The 21,905-nt window shown below is 39.7% G+C and overlaps 1 protein-coding gene across 4 annotated transcripts in view; it reads right to left on the bottom strand.

The window, feature by feature from the left end:
• The window catches only part of Ctnna2 (catenin alpha 2), a 1,144,480-nt gene that overhangs the window by 574,320 nt on the left and 548,255 nt on the right, over positions 1 to 21,905 (bottom strand). The gene's annotated exons all lie outside the window — the stretch shown is intronic.

Below are 21,905 nucleotides of genomic sequence, written 5' to 3'. Positions count from 1 at the left end.
GAAATGGAATAGGGGAACGTCTTCAAGCGAAAACACCAAACACAAATTGCTAAATAAAATGCATCCGACACCGATTTGCTGTGGGTCATATAACTGAGAATGTCGTTTTTATTAAGAGGAAGTTCTTTAAGCATTTGCTTCCAACCCAGCCATGCTTTCTTACCAACATTGAAAATATTAATGTCCTGTTTTTATTGCCTTCTTCCTCTACCAGCATTTCTTTAACTGGTTCCACACATATAAAACATGCTCCATGTATCTACAGCACAGCAGGCATTTCTTTCGTCTTCTGCTGTAGGAGGGGGTTTGCGTGCCTCGGAGTGGTTTCTTTCTGACAGCTTACATCACAACTAGGCTGCAGTGTCCTGATTTGGGAGGTTTTAATTATAATAGAGTCTGATATATAACAGGAGACTAGACTTCAGAAATGCACCAAGGTTTGTGTCTGGTTTGGTTTTAAGGCTGGAATTTAGTTCTTACTGTGTTTTAAAACACAGTTCGCTTGGGGCTATGCACATGAATTTAATTTGCTGTGAATAGGAGGGACCCAGGGTGAATCAAGGAATCAAGCTGCTGAAGAAAAAGAAGTTGTCTGCAGTCATTCAGCACACATTCTCTCTAAACTAGGAGGCTGCAACTCTCTTTATAGTTCATGGTTTCTGAGTTATCTCTAAGAAATATCTGCATACATCAATATCATCAATCTCTTCTACTGCATTTCTTCTGTTAAGATGATAGATCTAGTTATTGGGCCTATACAACCCACTGGAAATTGTATAAGTATTGTTTGTCAAAAAAATATTAGAGCTTATAGAATATATATATTATATATATATAATATATATTATTACATTAGGTTGGCATACAGATATGGTCTGTCATAGTCCAACAATGGTTGGTATACCCTGGAGAGGCTGATAAGCCAGTAGGGGCTTCTCACACAATCTGGAGTTGAAGGCCAGGGGAATTCCTGGAGAACTGTTAGTCCAGTCAACACTGGAAACATGAAGAGGCTCGTTCTGCTAGCTCTAATGCTTCAGCAAATGAATGTCCCAGTGACAGGCAGGTGAATTTATCAGTCAGAGTGAAGAAGACACAAAGCAAACTTTCCTTCCTTCATGTCATTTTACCTAGGTTGTAGCCAGAAGGTGTTGCTCACTTTGAGAGCGGGTCTTTCTGTTTCAAATAATCTAGTCAAGAAAGACCCTGACGGTTGTCTCTGACTGCTTTGTCTGCCTTTTGGATCTATTTCTCCAACCGGGGGCACTCAATATGAGAGCCTTCATAGAAGAGGGAATGCCTACACACAGCTTGATATACCCTGACTGGCTGATATCACCGGAAGCCCACCTCTATCTAAAGAGGAACCCTGCCGGAGGAGTGGAGGGGCTGAGGGAGAGGAGAAGGGATTCGGAAGGAACTGGGAAGAGGGAATGGAGGGGAAATTTTGATTGGGATGTAAAAACAAACAAACAGAAATAAAACATATTTTTAAGGAACTGGGAAGAGGGAATGGAGGGGAAACTTTGATTGGGATGTAAAAACAAACAGAAATAAATCATATTTTTAAAAAGAAAAAACCTCTCACATTGTGCCTATCAGTTTATGCTTTAGTTGATTCCAAATCTAGTCAAGCAGACATCCAAGATTAGTCTTCATAAGAATGGATTTATTTTTTTTTATTTGGCACATGGAGTAGGGTTCTGGTCGAGGCTGCTTCCATACCGGACTGTGGAAGCACCCATGTTGAAAATCATTTGGTGATGTTTACATGAGTCTGCATCCTGGGTCTTTATTTCTTCTACCCATCTATCTTCTCCATTCCTTTTAACAGTCCCACACTCTTTTGGCTGCTCTGTACATCTTTAGAGCAATTGCTAAAAATCAGCAACATAAATCCCTAACTTGTTCTTCCCTTTTCAAAACAGTTTTAATTATTTTGTTTTTTTCCTTCTCCTAATCAAATTTAAGATCAACAACCTTTTAAAAATGCTGCTAAGGCCCAGTCATCAGAAAGAAAATCTTGAGGATGCCAGAAGGATATCCTTCCATGACTGGACTTTCAAGGTAACTTGAAGAAGAGAACTATTAAAACTCTCGTATCATACAGGTGGTTTATAAATTCTTAAGCCATAATTTACACTGCAAATACATTTTTTCTCAAAGATTAGAAATTTATATAGTAGTAAGTTACATTGAGAAGGTCCCATTTTATAGACTACCCTGCTATGTGGTTTGACTTGTAAAATGTTCTTTAGAGACTCAGGAGGTCGAACACTTGCTTTACAGCTGGTGGGGCTAGAGTTGGTCACTATGTATTGGACCTTGAGTTTTCAGAGTGTACTTCCTGTTCATGCATTGCTTCCTTAGCACCTACGCCATGTAGCCAGCAGCTTCCAGCTCCTAACAGCAGCATGCCTTCCCTTCTTTGACGGACTACATCCCCTGCCTCTATAAGTCCAAATCAACCTTTATTCCGCTAAGTTGTTTCTTACCAGGTATCATGTCATAGCAACTACAGAAGCAACTTACATAGCTGGTTTCAGGAGCACATGGAGACAGGTTTCATCCTCTTTCATTTTGCTATTCTCTGAAATAACTGAGTTTCTAGCCCATACCAGGTACTTACACAGTAGTAGCCCACTCACTTTTACTTGGGTAGATTCTCACCCTCACATTAACACCCCTTCTACCATCCCTGTATGACCATTATACTGCTTTTCCTTTTTCCTCATCACATAACCATGTTTTCTTCTCTTCAAGATTATATGTCAGGTGTGGGCAGGCACAACCTTTTATATTTCAATGTGTTCCCACAGGCCTTTGCCCAAGAGAACAATAACTGTGTGGTGGGGAATGAAGGCCAGGGAACAGGAGGCAATATATCAAGGCAGCTAGCAAGCCCCAGCGGCTCCCAGAGTCACAGACACTCAGTAAATGTCAGCCCATTGAAAAAGTACTTAGCCTTACTGCTGTGCAAGCTCTCAAAGGCAGGGACAGAGTCACAGTTTCTTCACATCAGTGAGGGAATCGCCCACGGCAGCAGTTCTTTTTGACAAGGAATCAAATCAGACTCTGTTTCCTTAACACCTAAAAAGAAGCCAAATCACCATCACAGCCTGCATTTAGGCAAAATAGAAGAGGAGGGAGAACCGTGGGGAAGACATCTTCACAATGCCCAGGGAATCAGGGTTGAGCATCAAGTACCCTTCTTAGCAAAGTGGAGCACAAATACACAGGAAGCAAAAGCAAAGCCTAACAATAGCAATAATAAAATAACTTTCCATGGAGCTGGAAGGGATAGGTGAAATTTACAAGGAGCTAGTCAAGGCCAGGCTCCAAATGACCGAACTTCTCACTCCTATCTTGCCATTGGATTTCATTAGTGGTTCCTAGTTGACCACTGCAGTCTGTGCACTGCACTGCATGCAGACTGACTGTTCTAAAACAGGGCAGATTCCTATACACTTCTGCTTAGTAGCCCTCTTTCACACAGAACTGAAGTCAGGACACATATAGTCTCTCCTCAGGTGACCTGCCTCTATCTTTTGCTCCTCACTGGTCTCTGCACTCTAGAGAGAGGTTTTGTATGTGCCATTCATTCCCTCCACCCAGAGAATGTTCCAGCCATCCTCTTCCTGGACCTCAAACTTCACCTCCTTCAATAACTTCCTTAGGCCTCCAGTTCAATCAACTTCCATCCTCTTTTTTACTCTGAAATTTGGAAACTCATGATTTTCAGAATTTGGGGATTCCATCAAATTGTGGGAAGATGCATGTTGTTGAAGTGTCTATTGGAAACTATTCTTATTTCCTTTCCTTTGTTCTCCCATTGTAAGCAGTGTCTAATACATGGAGGTTCAGAGAGTAGAAGAGCCCCGAGGATATCATCTAAAACTGCAGTTGTACCCAGACTGCAGACATCAGGATGCTTGTTTTGTTTTTACAGTGCATCCTGCCTCATCCCGCAGGCACACAGACACAGTGAGGCAAGTGAGAGTCACACTGTCATTCTGTCACCTTCTCTAGCACATGCTGTCTCTTACGCAAACAAACCCTAGGATTGTAAGTAAAATTTTTTTACATCTTTCAAACTGGGAAGCAGCTCTCATTAATAAATATACTGTCTGTTAGTGTGTCATTCCATGATGAATTGTGTAAAGTGTGACCCATGTAACTAGATGAGGTATGCTCTTTACCCCCAAACTATGATTCTGGGGTGAGAGAATCAGGTCATGTGTAAAGTGCTTGTTGTGCAAACACAAGGACCTGATTCCTAGAACCCATATAAAATTAGTATGGTAGTTAGCATCTGTCATCCCAGCATGCCTATTCCTGGATGGGAGGTGGAGACATAAGAATCCTGGATGCCCCTAGGACAGCTACATACTAAAGGTCAACAGAAGACCTTTCTCAAGGAAGGTGGAAGATGAGGGCCAGCATCCAAGGTTATTTGCTTACTTCACATACACACAGATCAAAAAAATCAACATGGGAGGATTCTTCAGGTTCCCCAAACAATGCCTTATATCTGGTATAATGTACTTCCCATATGAGCACAGTTGGTTCATGAAGAACCAAAACTGTATACGTAGGTCATTAGTCATATGTTTTAATAAATAAATATGGCATAAGTAGAGAAGCAAGCAAATATTCTAATCTCTGTTTTAAAAATTATTTTCCCCCCAAAACTGACAGTTTCCCAACTAAATGAATGTCTCACTAAAGCAAAAGCAAAATCGTATTTGGAGGAAAAAAAAAAAACGTGGCTTCATCATGATACATCTGTAGGTCATTGGGAGATTCATTAACCTGTTGATGGGAAATGTGAGGAACAGAGGATTGATAAAAGCATGGGGAAAGATCATGATGAAATCTTTTACAGCCACTCAAGCTCAGAAATACTGTAGTGACACTGTGAACTGATTCTGATATTTCTGTAAAATTTAGAAAACTGCATATGTAATATGACCCTCTCACTGTAAGAATGTAAGTATGCTGTTGCATGAGTGTGCCAAAGATGGCCCTGGGCACTATCTGTTTCTGTTTGTTTGCTTTCTCTTCATAGAATGTTGAGACCAGTTAGTGCCAAAGCCTGTTGGGCATCAACTAAAACTTTTCAGGTCCAATAACTTTAATACAATATCTTAAACATATACATTATTAGCCTTTTAGAGACTGCTTGCTCCCAGAAGTCGGAAAGGAACACAGTGGGCACAGATACTCCCCACTGTGGGGCTCTGCAATAGCTTAAGTTTGCAATGTCCTCAAAAATACCTGGAGCCTCTCGATCTTCTGAGGGGCAGAATGCACTCTAATCCTCTAGACAGACTCTTGTTGGAACTATTCTCCCTGTCTGTGCCAACGGAAGTGCTCAAGGAATCTTGAGTACAGGACCGACCGCTACTAAGTATTTATATCGAGGAGTACCATTAGCATTTGTATATTTGTGACAACCCTTGGATCTGTTAGTTCCTAACAGAGCCTCCTGGGTCTCCTCTCCTGGAGATGAGAGTGGCTAAAGCTTCATGCCACAAACCCACCTGTCTTCAAATATTTTCAATGTTCACAACTTTGTTTTTACCTTCCTCGAAGCCTCGATGGAGCTGCCAAAGTCACAAGACTGCAATTTAAAACTGTTTCATGATTCAGGAACGAGGCAAGAACTGCCAGTGTATAGGATTCCTTTTTGGGGAACATCTACAAGTCTTCCTCTCCTTAATCTCTGTCATTGTGTCTCTCCCACTCATCACTCTCCCAATAACTTTCAAGGAGCCAGAATCACTATTTTCATCTGTAAGCTTTCTTCCTATCCAAGAATTCCTCTGTGGTTCATCTTCAGCAGAGATTACATGCAGCACCTCCTTTGAGCCTAAGTGAGCAATCTCTTCAGCAAATACACCCCCACTTTGACAATGTTCCCATCTATTACCAAGTAGAATGCTCAAAATGGGACAGCATTGTGGAGTGGAATCAATCTTCCTCTCCAGTCTTCCCCTCTCCCACAATAAGTACAAACTGAGACCCTGCTCAGATTGATTGAATGCAAGGACTTATAATGACTTATCAGTCTGGGTGAGAGAAGTCTATTACCTACCAAGCATCCATCAAATGGTATTCATCTCAGGTCCACAAACCATGTTTGGGAGCCCATAGTGGGAGTGGGGTAGTAAATTCACACTAGAGTTAATAAAACATTGTACTGGACAATAATGACAGATGGGGTCTTGATTGCAACATATGAGATAGCAATTTCTAAATGGAAAACTACATCCATATTTCACAGCAGAGACTGAGAGAGGATTTACAAAGGAAGTCATTCCAGAGAGGACTAACAATTGACAGCACAGAATTGGGAGGCGGTGTGTTCCCATGGAACCTCATTTACCATCTCTGCCCCTGTCTTTGCTAAAGTTCCTCCATCTAATGTGCTTTGTCCTCTGTGTTTTCAAAGAAAATAGGGTCAATTTTGTTTCCCACAACACATTAGAAACATTGATATAGTGCCAATGATAAAAATATAGGCGTGGTCTAGATGAAGGCCCAAAGAATGACCATCAAAGCCATACAATCTTAATTTTGTAAATTTGTTAATGTTGCTTTATTTGGGAAAAGGCCGTTTGCACAAGAGATTCCTGAGATAATGGTATTATCCTGTATTATCTAGTGGGATTTTAAGTGTAATCATGTTTATCTTCCTATGAGAAGGACAGGGGAATATTTGGTATAAATAAATGAAACAAAATTAATCAAGAAACAGTGAACATTGGTACAAAGAAGAGACTGTATTACCTAGAAATTCTGTCAGATTTATTGGTTTTTTTTTTGATTGTGTGTGTGTATATATCTCTATGTGATTATGTTTATGTGTACATGGGTGCCCAGAGAGGCCAGAAGAGGATCTCTGATCCTTTTGGAAATGGAGTTATAGGCAACACGTAGTTGTGAGCCAACTAATGTGGATGCTGTTAGTCAAACTTGGGTTCTTTAGAAGAGCAGCAAGAGATCTTAATCACTGGCTGATTTTTTTTATTGATTTTTATTGAGCTCTAGATTTTTCTCTGCTCCCCTCCCTGTCTCTCCCCTCCCCTTCAACCCTCTCCCAATTTACTCAGGAGATCTTGTCTTTTTCTACTTCCCATGTAGATTAGATCTATGTACGTCTCTCTCAGGGTCCTCATTGTTGTCTAGGTTCTCTGGGATTGTGAAAAATGTGGTACATTTACACAATGGAGTACCACACAGCAGAAAATAAATAAGGATATCTTGAGTTTTGCAGGCAAATGCATCTAGCCAGAAAGAATCATTTTGAGTGAGGTAACCCAGACTCAGAAAGACAATTATCACATGTATTCACTCATATGTGGTTTTTAAACATAAAGCAAAGAAAACCAGCCCACAAACCATTGGCTGATCTTAACCACAACCTCTAATACTAATTTAAGTTGTTCTAAGCAACTACGTCTTAGAGATTTTGGTTGTTGGCTATAGCATTTACCAATACACCAAAATATGTCTCATTCATTTTTCCCTACAGTGGACATTTAGAAAATTATCCATAGATTATTTCTGCCTGATCACATATCCACTGTAGGTTTAATTGAACATATTCAGTAGATCTAATATAAAAATGACTTTTAAGGAAGTATACAATCCCAATCTTTGCCTCAATGCAATTCAAAACAAATTAGAATCATCTCACCTACCACTCAGAAGAGTTAAATGTACTATAGGGTTACAGGGAGAGCTGTGGTGTTGATGTAATAATACATATGGACTGTAAAAAAGACACTGTGGGACAGCTATCCACAATGGGAATAGAAAAATATGTGGAACATAGGAAATTCCTCTGTGCTATAATCAGAGTCCTTGGGAAGCCACAACAATGCAATCTAGGTAGAGCGACAAATGCCCTAGTTCCTTAAGGAGTAGTTGCTTACATCATATCATCATGTTAGCAGCAAGAACAGCTGAAGTGAAAGGGAATTCAGAAAAAAATAGAAAATGAAGAAGTTGCACTCAAACACAAGCATGACCAGTTACAGAAAAGAGGACAGCCACTATCAGAACATTGTGCCCTCTGGCTATGAATTAGTTTGTGTGTGGGGGGGGGTATGTGAATTCATATTTAATATATCTTTGTTTTCTCTCTCATCAATCACTTAAATAATGTGCAATGTTTTATATACAACACTTTATATAAGTATTTAAATATAATTGATATTATATTATAGTATTTAAATTACAGGATAACAGGGCATGAGTAAAACTCAATCAAGGATCTTACCTCATCTTTGAGAGTAGAGATTAGTACATTTTTGGCTGTATTGAAGATAAGCATCTTGTGTTAAGTACAATCATGCCATTCTATTATCTATATTTGGAAGCCAAAGATGATTTAAGAAGATCAATACATATGGGTGTCAACTCGATAAAGGATAGACTTTAACGTGGTTTACTATAGTATTTATTCACTTATGTTTCTATGTGCCACCACACATAAATGTCCAGGTGTCATAAAAAGTCCAGAGAGGTCCGAGGACATCTTGTGTGAATAGGTTCTCTCCTTCCATCAATTGTGTCCAAGGGCTCAAACGTAGGTCATGAGTCTTTCAGGCAAGTACCTCTACATGCTGAGTGACTTCATCACCCTATAGATAGGCTTTTGACTGGTAATTTCATGAGTTAACTTGACTGAACTAAATAATACCCAGATGACCCAAAAAAGCATCCTATTAGATGTGTTTGGGAGACTGTTTCCACAATAACAGGCATCCAAATGAGCGGCATGAGTGAAGAAGAGCCATCTTTACCAATGTGGCCATGCATTAGAGTAATATGGGAGCCGACTTACTGAGGGTTAGCACAGGAGAAAGGATAAATTGTTCTCTCTCTGTCTCTTTCTCTGTCTCTTACACCCATACACAATCATACACTCACACATACATTGAGTGCATAGTGATCTGCCTTTGTTCATGCATATTCTTCCTGAATCCTCACTCTTTGTACCTGCCATTAATAAGGATATAAGAACTGAATCAAGTAGAACACACGGAATGTGTGCAGTTGTGTTGAAAATAATTATCAGGTTCCTGAGCCCAGGAGAGGATCCTTTCCTTCACCTCCTCTCTCCAACTTGGAAGTTAAATTAAGAGGAAGAAGAAATAAAACAAATAAACATTAACTCTGAACAGTTGAAAACCTTAGTATCAAAGAAAAACACATTGTAGTTTGGCAACGGCCTGTAATCACATACTTGGGCTTTCAGCATCAAAGGGAAGTCAGGCTGTTTTAATAAACAGTAAGATTAAAAGCAGTGAGCCAACAAAGCGTGACAGGTTTTAAAAAAAATTGGAGCAGTGAGCAAAGAGTTGCAATTATATTTCCAGTTAAAGGGAGATGGAGGAAGCTCACCTCCATTTTCAGCAATTTGCAAGTTTCCCTCAAAAAACCTCACTCTAGTTAATGGCCTAAATGATAAAGAGGAAAGCAGGCAACCTCCTGGTTACCCTGTGCCATTCCCTGCAGGCTTTCTAGGCACTTCAAAGCACTTGGCAGGCTCACTTCTCTCTAGAAAATGGCCTCAGGATTGCCTGTACCACAAGCATGTGGAGAGATCACTGCTTGGTCTTCCTCAGCCTCTTCCTGCTAGGTCCCATTCTGCCTCTCCTTCCATCTGTCGGTGTCACTAAATCATTTCTCCCTCCTTAGCCCCAGGTAGGTGCATTCCTTTTTCTGTATTGCTAAACGAACCTCCCTGCAACTTACTTTGGAGCAACAACAGATATTTCTTGCTCTTCATTTCTGTGGGTCCAAATCAAGGAGTAGTTTAGCTAAGTATTTGTGCATGAGACCCTAGGAGGTTTAAATTAGGACTACAGCTACTTCTGGGGAGGCTCATTCATGAGACCAGTACATACGTACTTATTTGACAAGGGCCTTCAGGTTCAAGATACAAGGAAGCCTTCAAGCAAGGCAACAAGGCATCCCCAGGACAGATGATCCAATAGGGCAACGTGGAAGATGAAATCTCTGTTTACGCCTAGCCTCATATTTTACAGCCCATTTGTATTTTTTCCTGTAAGATTTTTTTTTTAAGTTTCCAAAATTCTAGCATTAGATTCCATAGCTAAGCACAGAAGCGAAGAATCATAACACCAGGATGCTGGAAATAAACAAGCAAAGATAATTCCTTCTTAGGATTCTTTCTTTTCCACACTGGCAATTTACACATATTTCAAAAACTAAAACAAATCACACCTGTTTCCAGATACGTTGGTAATGTTATTTTCAATTGAAAAAATAATATGGATGTATTAAGAAATAACATGGTGTCTGAAACATATATGTGTGTGGATTGGCTGAATCATGTTAATTTGCATTCTGTAAAATTACACATCATTTTTGTAGAATTAATTGTTAAACTCCATTCAAGACTCAGAAGATTTTTACTAGCTATAGTCACTACACTGTACCACCAATCTCTTGAATTTATTTCTCTTGCTTTTGCTGAAACTGTGTATCCTTTGATTGATACCTCTCCAATGCCTGCACCTCCAGTGAAGCCACCGGTGCCCCATCTTACATTCTGATTGTTACTTAGAGTTGGTGCCTGAATTATTCTTCTTAACACAATGTCCTCAAAGTTCATGGTTGTTACAAATGATAAGATTCCATTCTTTTTATGGCTGTATGCTATTTCATTGTGGATGTTTGCCACATTTTCTTCATTCATCCTCTGATTATCTTGGCTATTGTGCACAGCATTGCATTGACCACAGAAACAGACATCTCTTCAACATGCTAATTGCATTTCTTTCACTATTTACTGAGTTCTGATATTGCAGGATTAAATGATAGCTCATTATTTTCTTTTTCTTTTTTGTTACTTTTTAAGGCAGGCTTTATACTGTTTTTCAGAATACTTTGACTAATTTTCAAGTTCTTTTTGTGGACTTGTAGGTGGCAAGTTCTCTAAAGAGTTCACTTATATTCTCTTCAACTGTGTACGAGGGCTCCTTTGTCTTTATAATCTCAATAATATTTATCTGTGATATTTCAAAAATAATTTTAACTTACATGAAGTCATCTCTCCTTGTGGTTTTCAGTTTTATGATTATCAGTTATCTTAGTTTTTGTTATTAGTGTCATTTAAGAAGTATCTATTCAAATCATTTGGTCACTTATTAATCATTTATTTGTTTATTTGAGTTGAGTTCCCGGCATATTTTATATTTGAAATTTTTATGAAATGTATGGTTTACAAACATTTCCCTCATTTACAAACATTCTATAAGATTGTGCTGCATCCTTTTCATTCTATCATTCTACAGAAAGAGAAGACCTCAAGAGGTTACATCGAACTAAAAGGGCTCAAGGCTGGGGACTCAATGGTAGATGATTTGCCTGTCATGGAAGTTCAGTCTCTAGTATATCCTCTATAATTACAATAAAGATGGTATTAGCAATAATTTATGATGCTGCTGCTGCTGCTGATAAAATACAATGTCTACACATGGATTTTTCTGCAATATTTGTCTACCTTATTTCTTATAAAAATGATGTCTGTATAGGAGGTTTCATAATGGGAGGATCCCTTAGTATCATCACAGCACTAGGATTTGAGTCCTAAGGAAGTGGTTGTTTTGCCAGATTTTCAAGCCTTTTCCTTTCCTTTTTATTCTCTTTCTCTCTCCCCTTCCTCCCCTGCTCACAGTTTTCATTACTTCTTTATTTCTACAACCAGAACACACTCCTCCTCATTTTCTTTGCAGTTTTAATACAAGTTTGATAGCTTACAACTTTGCTAGTGGCAGGAGAGCCCTCAGAAGAGATCACTATCAAATAACTCATGCTGGGTAGAGTGGAAATTCCTACACTTTGGAAACGATAAAATGCTAACTAGCCTATTATCTTGGGATGGGAATAGCAGGTGTTACAAATATAACGTCAGTGTTGAAGCTCAAGAGAAACACACATAGCACAGGCTGGAATGAATGCTCGGGTTTATCGGCGCTGTAAGGTACACACAGCTATGAGAGCTATCTAATTAATAGTTTGTGTCTTTCTCTAAGGACTTTCGGAAGATTTCCAGAGGAATGTACATTCTGCCTTCTGACTCTTCTGATGTCTCCAAGAAAAATATTGTTCATCAGAGACATTCCTTATTCTTGCAACAGATTTGAAGGGTGCTCAGAGGCATACTTCATTAACAAAACAGCACCCCCATCAGTCTGTCGAGAATTACTGAATGAAGCAAGGCTCTCTCTCTCTTTTTTTTTCCCACACTCTATAAATGTTTCTGTGCATCTATTGCATTTCAGGATCACGGAATCAGTAGATATATGTTAACAGTTTAATACTCACACATTCAAAAACGTATTAGAACACAACAAGGAAATAGCACCCCTCCCCATATGGAGAATGAGGAACTGGAGGCCTCTAAGTGCTACAGCTCCTTTGTGAAGGGAGAGGGGTCTATAGGGGGTTAAAGGGGAGGTAGTGATTGGGAAGGAGGAAAGAGGAGGTGTTTACAGGCAATCTAATGACTAGATAGCCTAAGGAAGAGTGGTGTTTAGTTTTTTTGTTTATTTGATAGAAGCTAGAGTTATCTGAAAGGAGGAACCTCAGCTAAGTAACTACCTCCATCAGATAGGTTTATAGGCAAGTCTGTATGGCATTTTTTTTTAAAGACTAATGTGTCCCACATCCCTGGGTGATGTTAACCCTGGATAGGTGGCTTTGGGGTGTATAAGGAAACAGGCAGAGCAAGCCATATGTAAGAAGCCACTGAGCAACACCCTTCCAAGGCCTCTGCACCAGCTCCTGAATTTGTTTCCCCTGATTATGGACAGTGACCAGAAGGAACACTAATCCTTTCCTTCCTAAGTTGGTTTTGGTCAATGCTTTATCACAGCAATTGAAAGCAAACTAGGACAGGAAGAATATGTGCACATCTTCCAATCAGGGAAAGGAAGAAGCAAACACAAAGGCATAGAACTTGCTTCACTTAAACACATGGAAACCCCTGAGCAGACCTTGGAATCACAGTGTTTCATGGGAAAGGAAGCAGAAATAAGAGGCTGAATCAGCAGGGGCTACCCTAAGAAGCTGATGTGGATCGCTAACACATTTGACTACACATCCTTTCTGTGATATGGAGAATGGAGGGAAGTAGATTTGTCTTTTAGTTAGGGTAGCCACTGTTCTTATTGAAATAAACATGTTACCCTGAAGCCTTAACACTGTCAGCTCAACCGAACTTGTGAACACAGTTGTAGGAATTAGCTGACTCTTACTTCAAGACAGCAACCCCACATGCACAAACAGCCAAGACTAACCAAACAGTACACTTGCAAATGCTTCAAGCAATGGTTTTATGACAAACTAATGGAACACAGCACTTTTCTATAACAAAGTAGGAAAGGGAGCAGGCAGACAAGATCAAACTGTGGTATGTAGTGTTATACAGTTAAACCTGGAGAGGGGGAGAAGATATTCCAGAAGCAGTGTAATCCTCTCCTTCCCTTCTGGGAGTGAAAGGAATGCAAAGACACTACCAAGTGACAGACAATGTTCATCACTATTCATGTACTCTAAAAGCCCCAGAACCAACCTGGATGGCCAGTATCTTCCCAGGTGTCTGTGTGCATCAAGCAGAGAAATGCATGCAGACCTGGAACCTCTCATTTTATGGTGTTCTCTTATAAAGCAACCAGAGCACCTTAGGATCTTAATAGCTCTTCTTACCATATCCTGTCCCTCCAGTAGCTTTTTCCCTTATCAATCAAATGTTTCCTTTCTGTTATCCTTTCTTCTTCCTCCCTTCCTTTTCCTTGTTCTTCATGCATGTGTGTGTTTGTGTATGTGTGTGTGGGGGGGTGGTTTCCTGTTTGTATGTGACTATAGGCAAATGTGTGTCATAACACACATGTGGAGGATAGAGAATGAGTGTCAGTCCTCACTTTCTGCCTGGCTTGAGGTGGCATTTCTCCTCGATTATACCTGTGCATTCCAGAATAGCTGCCTGTGTGCTTCCAAGGGCTCTCCACCCCATGTCCTTCAAGGAGTGCTGCCTTTGCAGATCTTTGCGCACCAGCATCTCACTGTCTTGTGGCTTCTGGGGATCAAACTCAGTACCTCATGTTTGCAAAGCAAGTGCTTTACCTATGGAGCCATCTCCAGAGCCTACTGATTAATTTCTCAGTACTTTCAAATCCTACTCTGAATCGTATTTCTTCATTCATTTAGAAAATTCCAATGAGTTTATCAACAATGCAAAGCATGGTTCAGCCATGGAGATATGAACTCCCAGCATAAAATAAAAGACATAATTAAATATCAGAAGGTTAAGCGTACAGGTAGCTTCACACAGAAAGAGACACTGTTACACAAACTGGAAGGTAATAAGTGCTAGCACCTCAAGCAAGGACAAGGACGAGAGACATCAATCGGAGGACTATGAGGTGAAGTTGAAGTTCTTTCTTTGTTCTCTTAAGAGAGCATTAAACTAGACTTTAATTTTATAAGTTAACTAGAATATTTTTGTATTCTGAGGATTTGATTAATAGTATTATCTCATTTTACTCTTAAATCGCTTAATTAGGTTTTCTAATTAACAATCATATGCTTATTGTAGAATGTTTACAATAAAATTGAGACAAAATACTAGAGAAGGCAGCTTTATTTCAGGAGTAATTCTTTCTGAGAAGGAACGCACATGTGTGGCTGCATCTATTCTTTTGCTCTGATTCTCCCTCATCATGAATATTCCTGCATAATCAGGAACAGAATGTATGTATGATTTTGCTCCTTATTTTTGTATTTAATTCATTAACTTAACCATTTTTCTGTGCCATTAAATACTCTTTAATACATAATTTGAAATGTTAATTAATACATAATATTTCTTTCTAGATATGCCATGTCTTAGGGTTGGTTACCTGGGAAACGGATGCTTAGATGGAGCTCTGTTGGGGAAGATCTCATGTTCCTTCAGTTAGGGGGGAAAGGAGGATGCGGGCTAAATAGAGACATTGAGAAGTGGGAGGACAAGGCAGGCTGCAGGCAATGGGGGAGTGTTCTCAGCTAGGACAGTCCCTCAGTCTTGTTCCTGGTAGACGTAAAGGGACAACCCTCTATACCCTTGTAGGATCTGGTCCTTGAAAGTAATCTAACTCAGGCAAATTAGCTTCCTTCAGTACAAGGTTAGACCAACAAAGGTATTCAGCTGTGAGTGGTACCAACACTCCTGAGAGAACAAGCGACTTCACTATATAAGAAAGAACTGGGTAACGCACCACATAGTATCCCTCATGGCATAATTAATTTACAAGTCATATTTTTACATGTTCAAAATGTGTTCTGAAGGATGAAAAGGAAAATAGGACAGAACATTCCAGATCTATACCTTGGAGGAACGGAAAGTAAAAGTAAGTAAACATGAATGCATCATTTTTCATGGTATAGAGAGGATTATAATGACAAGGACTGAGCAGGAGAAGCAGGCACGAACAAGGCAAGAAACATATGACCCTGAATGGCACTGCCCTCTGCACCAAAGGAATAAGGACCATGATAGCTTCTGCTTTAGAATGTGATATTTTCTCTTAGCACCAGGATGAGGTGTCTAAAGGGGACAAAGTTGCTACCAGATTCTCTGTTATTTCAATTATCATTTCCAGGTTTCTTTCCAGGTATGCATATCTTTAGAAAACAAGGAGGAGCCCGGTAATGGTGGCTCATGTAATCACAAGACTCGGGAGGCAGAGCAGGCAGGTCTCCGTGAGTCCAAGGCGAGCCTGGTCTACAAGAGCTAGGTACAGGACAGGCCCAAAGCTACAGAGAAACCCTTTCTTGAAAATGAAAGAAAAAGAAAGAAAGAAAGAAAGAAAGAAAGAAAGAAAGAAAGAAAGAAAGAAAGAAAGAAAGAAAGGAAGAAAGAAGAAAGAAAGAAGTGGAGGAAAGTAGAGCCTAGTGTAGATGCTTCCAGGTTCTGACCCATGTACCAACCCTGTGTCTCATAAAAGTGCCCCTATAGGGAGGAATATAGCTATGTTTAATGATTCTCCAGGAGGAGATCTATGCAAGGAGAAGCATAGGAGATCAGCACCTGCAAGTATGTATAACAACGTGTTCCAAGTTGCCTGCGTGTGTGTTAACTGTGTGCATGCAGTACCCGTGGAGGTCACAAAGAGGGCATTAGATTTCATGAAACCATAGTTAGAGACAGTTGTGAGTTGTCATGTGTGTGCTGGGAATTAAGCCCAGATCTTCTGCAGGAAGATCTCAATTGCTCTCAATTGCAGAGACATCTCTTCAGGCCCTGAAGTGGGGCATCTTAACACACTCCTTTAACATGACATTTCCCCCTCTTTACCCATGTGGACTGGCCAAGGTTAAGAACTCAAGTCTGGAGAGACAAAGCAACAGCTCTCCATTCAACATCAAAACAGCTCAATCCCTACCTTCCCCTCAGTGATCAATCAACTGATTGACTGAGTGTTAAAAAGTGATGACTGAAGCTGAAAACAGTTAGTAGAAATTGTTTTTGTTGGCTAAGCAGGGCCAACTTCACAGCTACAATGAATTAATAAATATTTTGGCCTTGAGGCAAGAAATCCCCTCCATGTAAGTTTGTCAGGCTTTATTAAGGCAGCAGTTCTGTGATGATTGAAAGAAGGGTGGGGTGGGCGAGAAAGCAAGTGTGTTGCCATGGATACAAGAAGAGATGCAACTTGCGTGGGTGTTATGATCATCTTGATTCTAGGAAGTTTATTTAAAGATAGGCTCATATGTGGTGGGTAGAGAGGCTCTGATTCTTTCAGAACCGTTATGAGCCAGTGATCCAGACCCACCATCCGAAGAGCTTGTTGGTAACTAAGCAACTAAAATATTCCTTGGCATGCCGGAGGAATCCAGAAGATGCTTGTGAACTTGGCATTTAGGAAAGAATCAAGGAACTTGGGAGCGTTGAGATGATAAACACTTAAATTTAGAGAGTCAAAACCTTGGAAAAAAGGCACCCATATTCTTTTATTCACTCACAAAGGTGGGTCTAGAAACTGTTTTTGGCCCAGAATGTTAAGAGCACTTATTTTACCTGTTTTGTGGGTGAGATAGGCTTCGGCTCTGTATAAGAGTCTTGCCTCAATCTAGGACAGAAGTCAGTATTGGTAATGAAATAAGGGAAGTATAGAATATATAACGCAAGAATCAGAAAAGCCCTGTTTGCACAGAAATATGCTGAACTAATAGGATGCCATTTCTTTCTTTTTTACTGTTTTATTCTTCTCTCATATGTTACATATTGACCATAGTTTCTCTTCCCTCCTCTCCTCCTCCCAGTCTGTTCTCGACCTCCCCTCCCCTTAAGATAGGCTCTTTGTCCATTTCCATTCAGAAGAGGGCATGCCTCCCAGGGATATCAACCAAATATGCTCCATCAAGTTGCAATAAGACTAGGCACATAGCATGTGATTCCTAAGTGCAAGAGCTGATCTCAAAACAGCAAAGATTCTCTATTCTCAAGATTCTCAGTAGACACTTTAAATATACCCCTATCTTGTTAATTATTGTAAAATATAAACAGTAGAAAGAAAGACAATTGTCCACTAAAAAGCTGCATAGATGTTAACTAAAAATCCTTTGTAGGTATTTTGTAAAGTTGGCAGAGTGAAAAGTTGATTGAGATACATTTCTTCATCAGAAAATCTATGCCAATTTATTTATAGAAAACTGGTGTGATAAGTACTGATAGAACACAAGCTCCCAGCCTTGTGTAGTATCTTGTAATCGGCATGTGTGTTTGGCTGTACCTCTATAGTTGGAGTTTACTTTAGCAAAAAAGGGATTGAGTTGAAATGTCTCTATCCCAGTTATAATAGTTCAAGTTTCTATGGTACTTAAAATAACATCTCCCCAAACAGCTCCCAAGAACCCAGTTCCCTCTGTTGAACCACTCAGAAAGTAACTGGAAAGATCGAAGCAGTATAGCTTCATTATTCTATGGAAAGTTCTGGCTCAAAACTGCAAGACATTTCCCTTTACACCCTTCACCATCTTTAGTGTAACCAGATTCTAATAATCTAGCCTTCCGTTTTCCTTTTTGTATGATGAAATTAGTGAAAATTGATCAGTACTATGAAACCATAAAGAGAGCCACCCTGGCTACCCTGGTGTTACAAGACAAAGTGCCCAAATCTTCTCTTTAAATAGCTCATTATAAAGAATGCCAAGAAGATCCTGCATTCTCTAACAGCTGTAAGGAGAATTTGTGACACAAATGTTGAAGATAGTAAGGACACACTGACACATGCTAGCATCAGACTCTAAGAGTTCACTTACTGCACATACCTGATTTTAAAAAATGGATAGGCAAACATCTATCTGGGATCATCTATGTTTTGTTTATCTTAAATAGCTAAGTATTCCCCCTTTCAGTAAAAGGTTTTGTAATGTCCATTTGTGTGCCTGTCCCTTTAGAGCCACGAGTAATATCTACTCGTGTGGTAAGGTGATCGTTTTGAAACTCAAGGACATAAAAGTGTTGCAAATAACCTAAAACAAAAAGACAAACCTATGATTATTTTGTTAAAATATAATTTTCTTGAGAATTGACCAAAAATTCCAAATTGTAGTTAGTCCCACCTTTTGTCTACTCATGAAGGGATGCCAGGGAACAGTTAAATAACACAGAAACAAAAGGAAAACAGGGCTCAGCATGTATGTCCTATCTCTTGCCCTTCAGTTCTTCAGGATTCCTTAACACATACAGGATTCTCATGGATGAAGGCCCAAAGGAAAACTGTGTGAGGGATGTATCCTCCCAGAACAGGAGCAAAGTGGAAGCAAAAATGTATCAGTGACAACATCGAAAAGCTCCAGGATCATCTACAGATGAAAGAACACTCGAGAAGCTCAGGGACTTTCTCTGTATGTAAACACTTAAGACTCCAACCCGTCTTTGTTAATCAGAGACTCAAATAATTAACCATTCCTCCTAATGTTATGTATCTGACCATTTTCATGGATAATTATGATCATTTTAATCCACCAAGCTAATTGGGTTAGCTCTAGGTATAATAAAAAAGAATTGGGTGTATCTGTATTAATTTGAACAGGGTAACTAATCAGTGGGAAGATCTACCTTAAAAACACAGACATATCTTAGTCTTCTTTAATAGACAACAATTGTAAGCTTTTTTATCAAATAGACTTAGGTTTAAAATTCATTTTATCCTCTTAAAATATCATATATATATATATATATATATTTAACATCTCTCCAAACTGCTCCCAAGAACCCAGTTCCCTTTAGACCCTTCACCATCTTTAGTGTGACCAGATTCTAATAATCTAGCCTTCCGGTTTCCTTTTTGTATGATGAAATTAGTGAAAAGTGACCAGTACTATGAAACCATAGAGTCTCATACATCTTGATCATATCCAGCACCAATTATCCCTTAACCACCCCTAGGTCCTTACTCCACCAGTCACCACTTCAAACTTTATATCCTTTATTCTTTTTTGTAAAACTACAATCCAATGAGTCCAATCAATGTGCCTGTATGTGCATGAGTGTGGGACATTCGATGCAGTATGCACAACCTATCAGTAGTCACAACCCCAAAGAAAAGTGGCTTTCCCTTCCTCAGCAGCCACCAACTGTCAATAGCTCCTCACCTAGGGCTGGACCTCAGCACCCATTCCTCACCTATGCTGGAATTTAACAGGATTGATTTTATGCAAGTATTCACAGGTAACTACAGATGTTATGAGCTTTGTGTCCAACAGTGATGCCATATTAAGAAGACAGCATTTCACAGCCCACCTTCCTCCCTCCTGCTCTTTATGCTCCTTCTTCTGTAATGCTTCCTGAGACTTAGGAGGGGATTGCACTGCTATAAATGCCCCATCTATGCATAAACACTCCCAGTCACTTGTTCCTGGCATGGTGTCCGGTTTTCAGTGTCTCAGCATTAACCACTGCCCATTACAAAAAGATACATTTCAGACAAATGTATTAAGCTTTTCAAAACCTTTGGCTTTTACAAATAGATGCACAATTACAGAAGGAAGCAGGGTTGGGTTTTCAATTACCATTTTATCCCACTATATACTGCTCTCGAGAATCAAATACCCAGAAGACAGTCCCTGATCAGACTACTAGGGGAACCCTAAAATCCATTCTTCTTTGCTGATCTTTGGCTGTAAGAACTTCACCTGGAATAAAGATTTTTTTGTCTAACAATGATAATGTTAAATATCCCATGAGACTGAGTTCCTGACAATGGGATGAAGGCAAATGCAACTTCTTCAAGGCTTCCTTTGGAGAAAGTACATGCCTTTCTCTTGCCCTTTCTCCTTCCAGTCAGTTACAGCATGAATGGGCAACTATCAACAAAGCAGAGATCTCATGTCACACAGCAGAAGTCCCAGGATGAGAATTCTGAGACTTTGTGGGACTGAGGCCAACTGTAAGCCAGCTGCCCAGACTCCTAAAAACGTTTAACACCAACTACTGGATTTATTTAAACAATTATCGTTTAGGAGCTTAGCCACCCACAGCTGAACATAGTTTTCCGTTAAACTCTTCTTTCACAGAAGTTTAACACCTTGACCTATCTAGCTTAGATTGTTAAGGTCAGAAGTCATAAATATGAGTTTGGAAGCTACTAGCGGATATACTCAGTTCTCTACAAATTAGCCACACAGGAATGCACATGGGAACACAGGACTGTTCTGATCTCAAGCCTTTGCAAAGGTAGTTCTCCACCAGGAGAAATAACCCAAAATGTAGGTGCTGAGTAGAGGACAGATCTCAAAAATTAGTGAGACCGTTGAAAAACATGGACTGGATTCCCAGCCTCAGGTCAGAGAGCTCGTGAGTTTCAGCTATTGGAAACCTTCCAGATAAAAGGAAATTAGATCCTTTCAGTTTTAATTGCTACTGGGAACCCAGGTTTTCATGTGACACTACTCAAATTTAAATTTTAGCAACTTTAATAAAAAAATAGTAAATAATAGCAATGCTTATATACAATGGTAAATTTGATCTACTAGCAATCTATCTATAGCACACCATCATTAGCTTGGGGTATGAGGAACAGCTCTAAACTGAAAACCTGACATAGATATGATCTCAACATACAGAGAAAGTTTTTTGTTGTTGTTGTTCTGGAGAGAAAATTTAACATGTCAAAAATTGTCAAATGGGACCAAAATCAGATTCATAAATTGTGAAGTAAAAAAATATGTATTTTCAAAGTACAGATACCATAAAAAAATAACTCTCTAGGACTCTACTCCTACCTTCCCAACACCACAGCAATACAGATGTCAACTAAAAACTAAGATGTTCAGATCTGCCATCTGGAGAAGAGGTTTTCCCCAACATCATCCCTGTCACTTAATGGTCATTTTTCCTGCCTGGAGCACATCCCACTCTTGGAATAACATGGATTAGAGCTCAGGTTCCCCTTATTTCAGAGGGCAGCAAGGTCCCCGATTCCAGCATCTCCTTGCGACATTAATTACACCTGCCCATTAGCCCTTTCCTCTAAAGGAGACAGATGTTGAGCTGTAGATGAGGCTGTCTGCCAGAACTCACAGCAGCCATCACACTCCCGCCTGGCACATAACACTCCACTTGTGCAATTAACCTCCCCACCCAGATTCTTGGTGCCAGGAAATAATGCCAAAGGCATTAGTACACAGCAGGCAGAGCTCAGCATGACCCTAGGGTGAAGGAATCTCCGTGTTTCCAGAATTTTCACTCAAGGTAAAATTTACTGTGTAACAACCCGGAGCTATATTAACTGCCACTCCTTTCAAAACCACTAGTCCAGGGCCTGCCTTAGAATAGTGACAAAAGGGAGGGGTAATGTAAATCCTGCTGGGGCTTT

The sequence above is a fragment of the Chionomys nivalis genome, chromosome 1 (assembly GCF_950005125.1).
Source record: "Chionomys nivalis chromosome 1, mChiNiv1.1, whole genome shotgun sequence".
NCBI lineage: Eukaryota > Metazoa > Chordata > Mammalia > Rodentia > Cricetidae > Chionomys > Chionomys nivalis.
The sequence above is the reverse complement of the archived record's forward strand: the minus strand, read 5'-3'. Positions and strand labels throughout refer to the sequence as shown.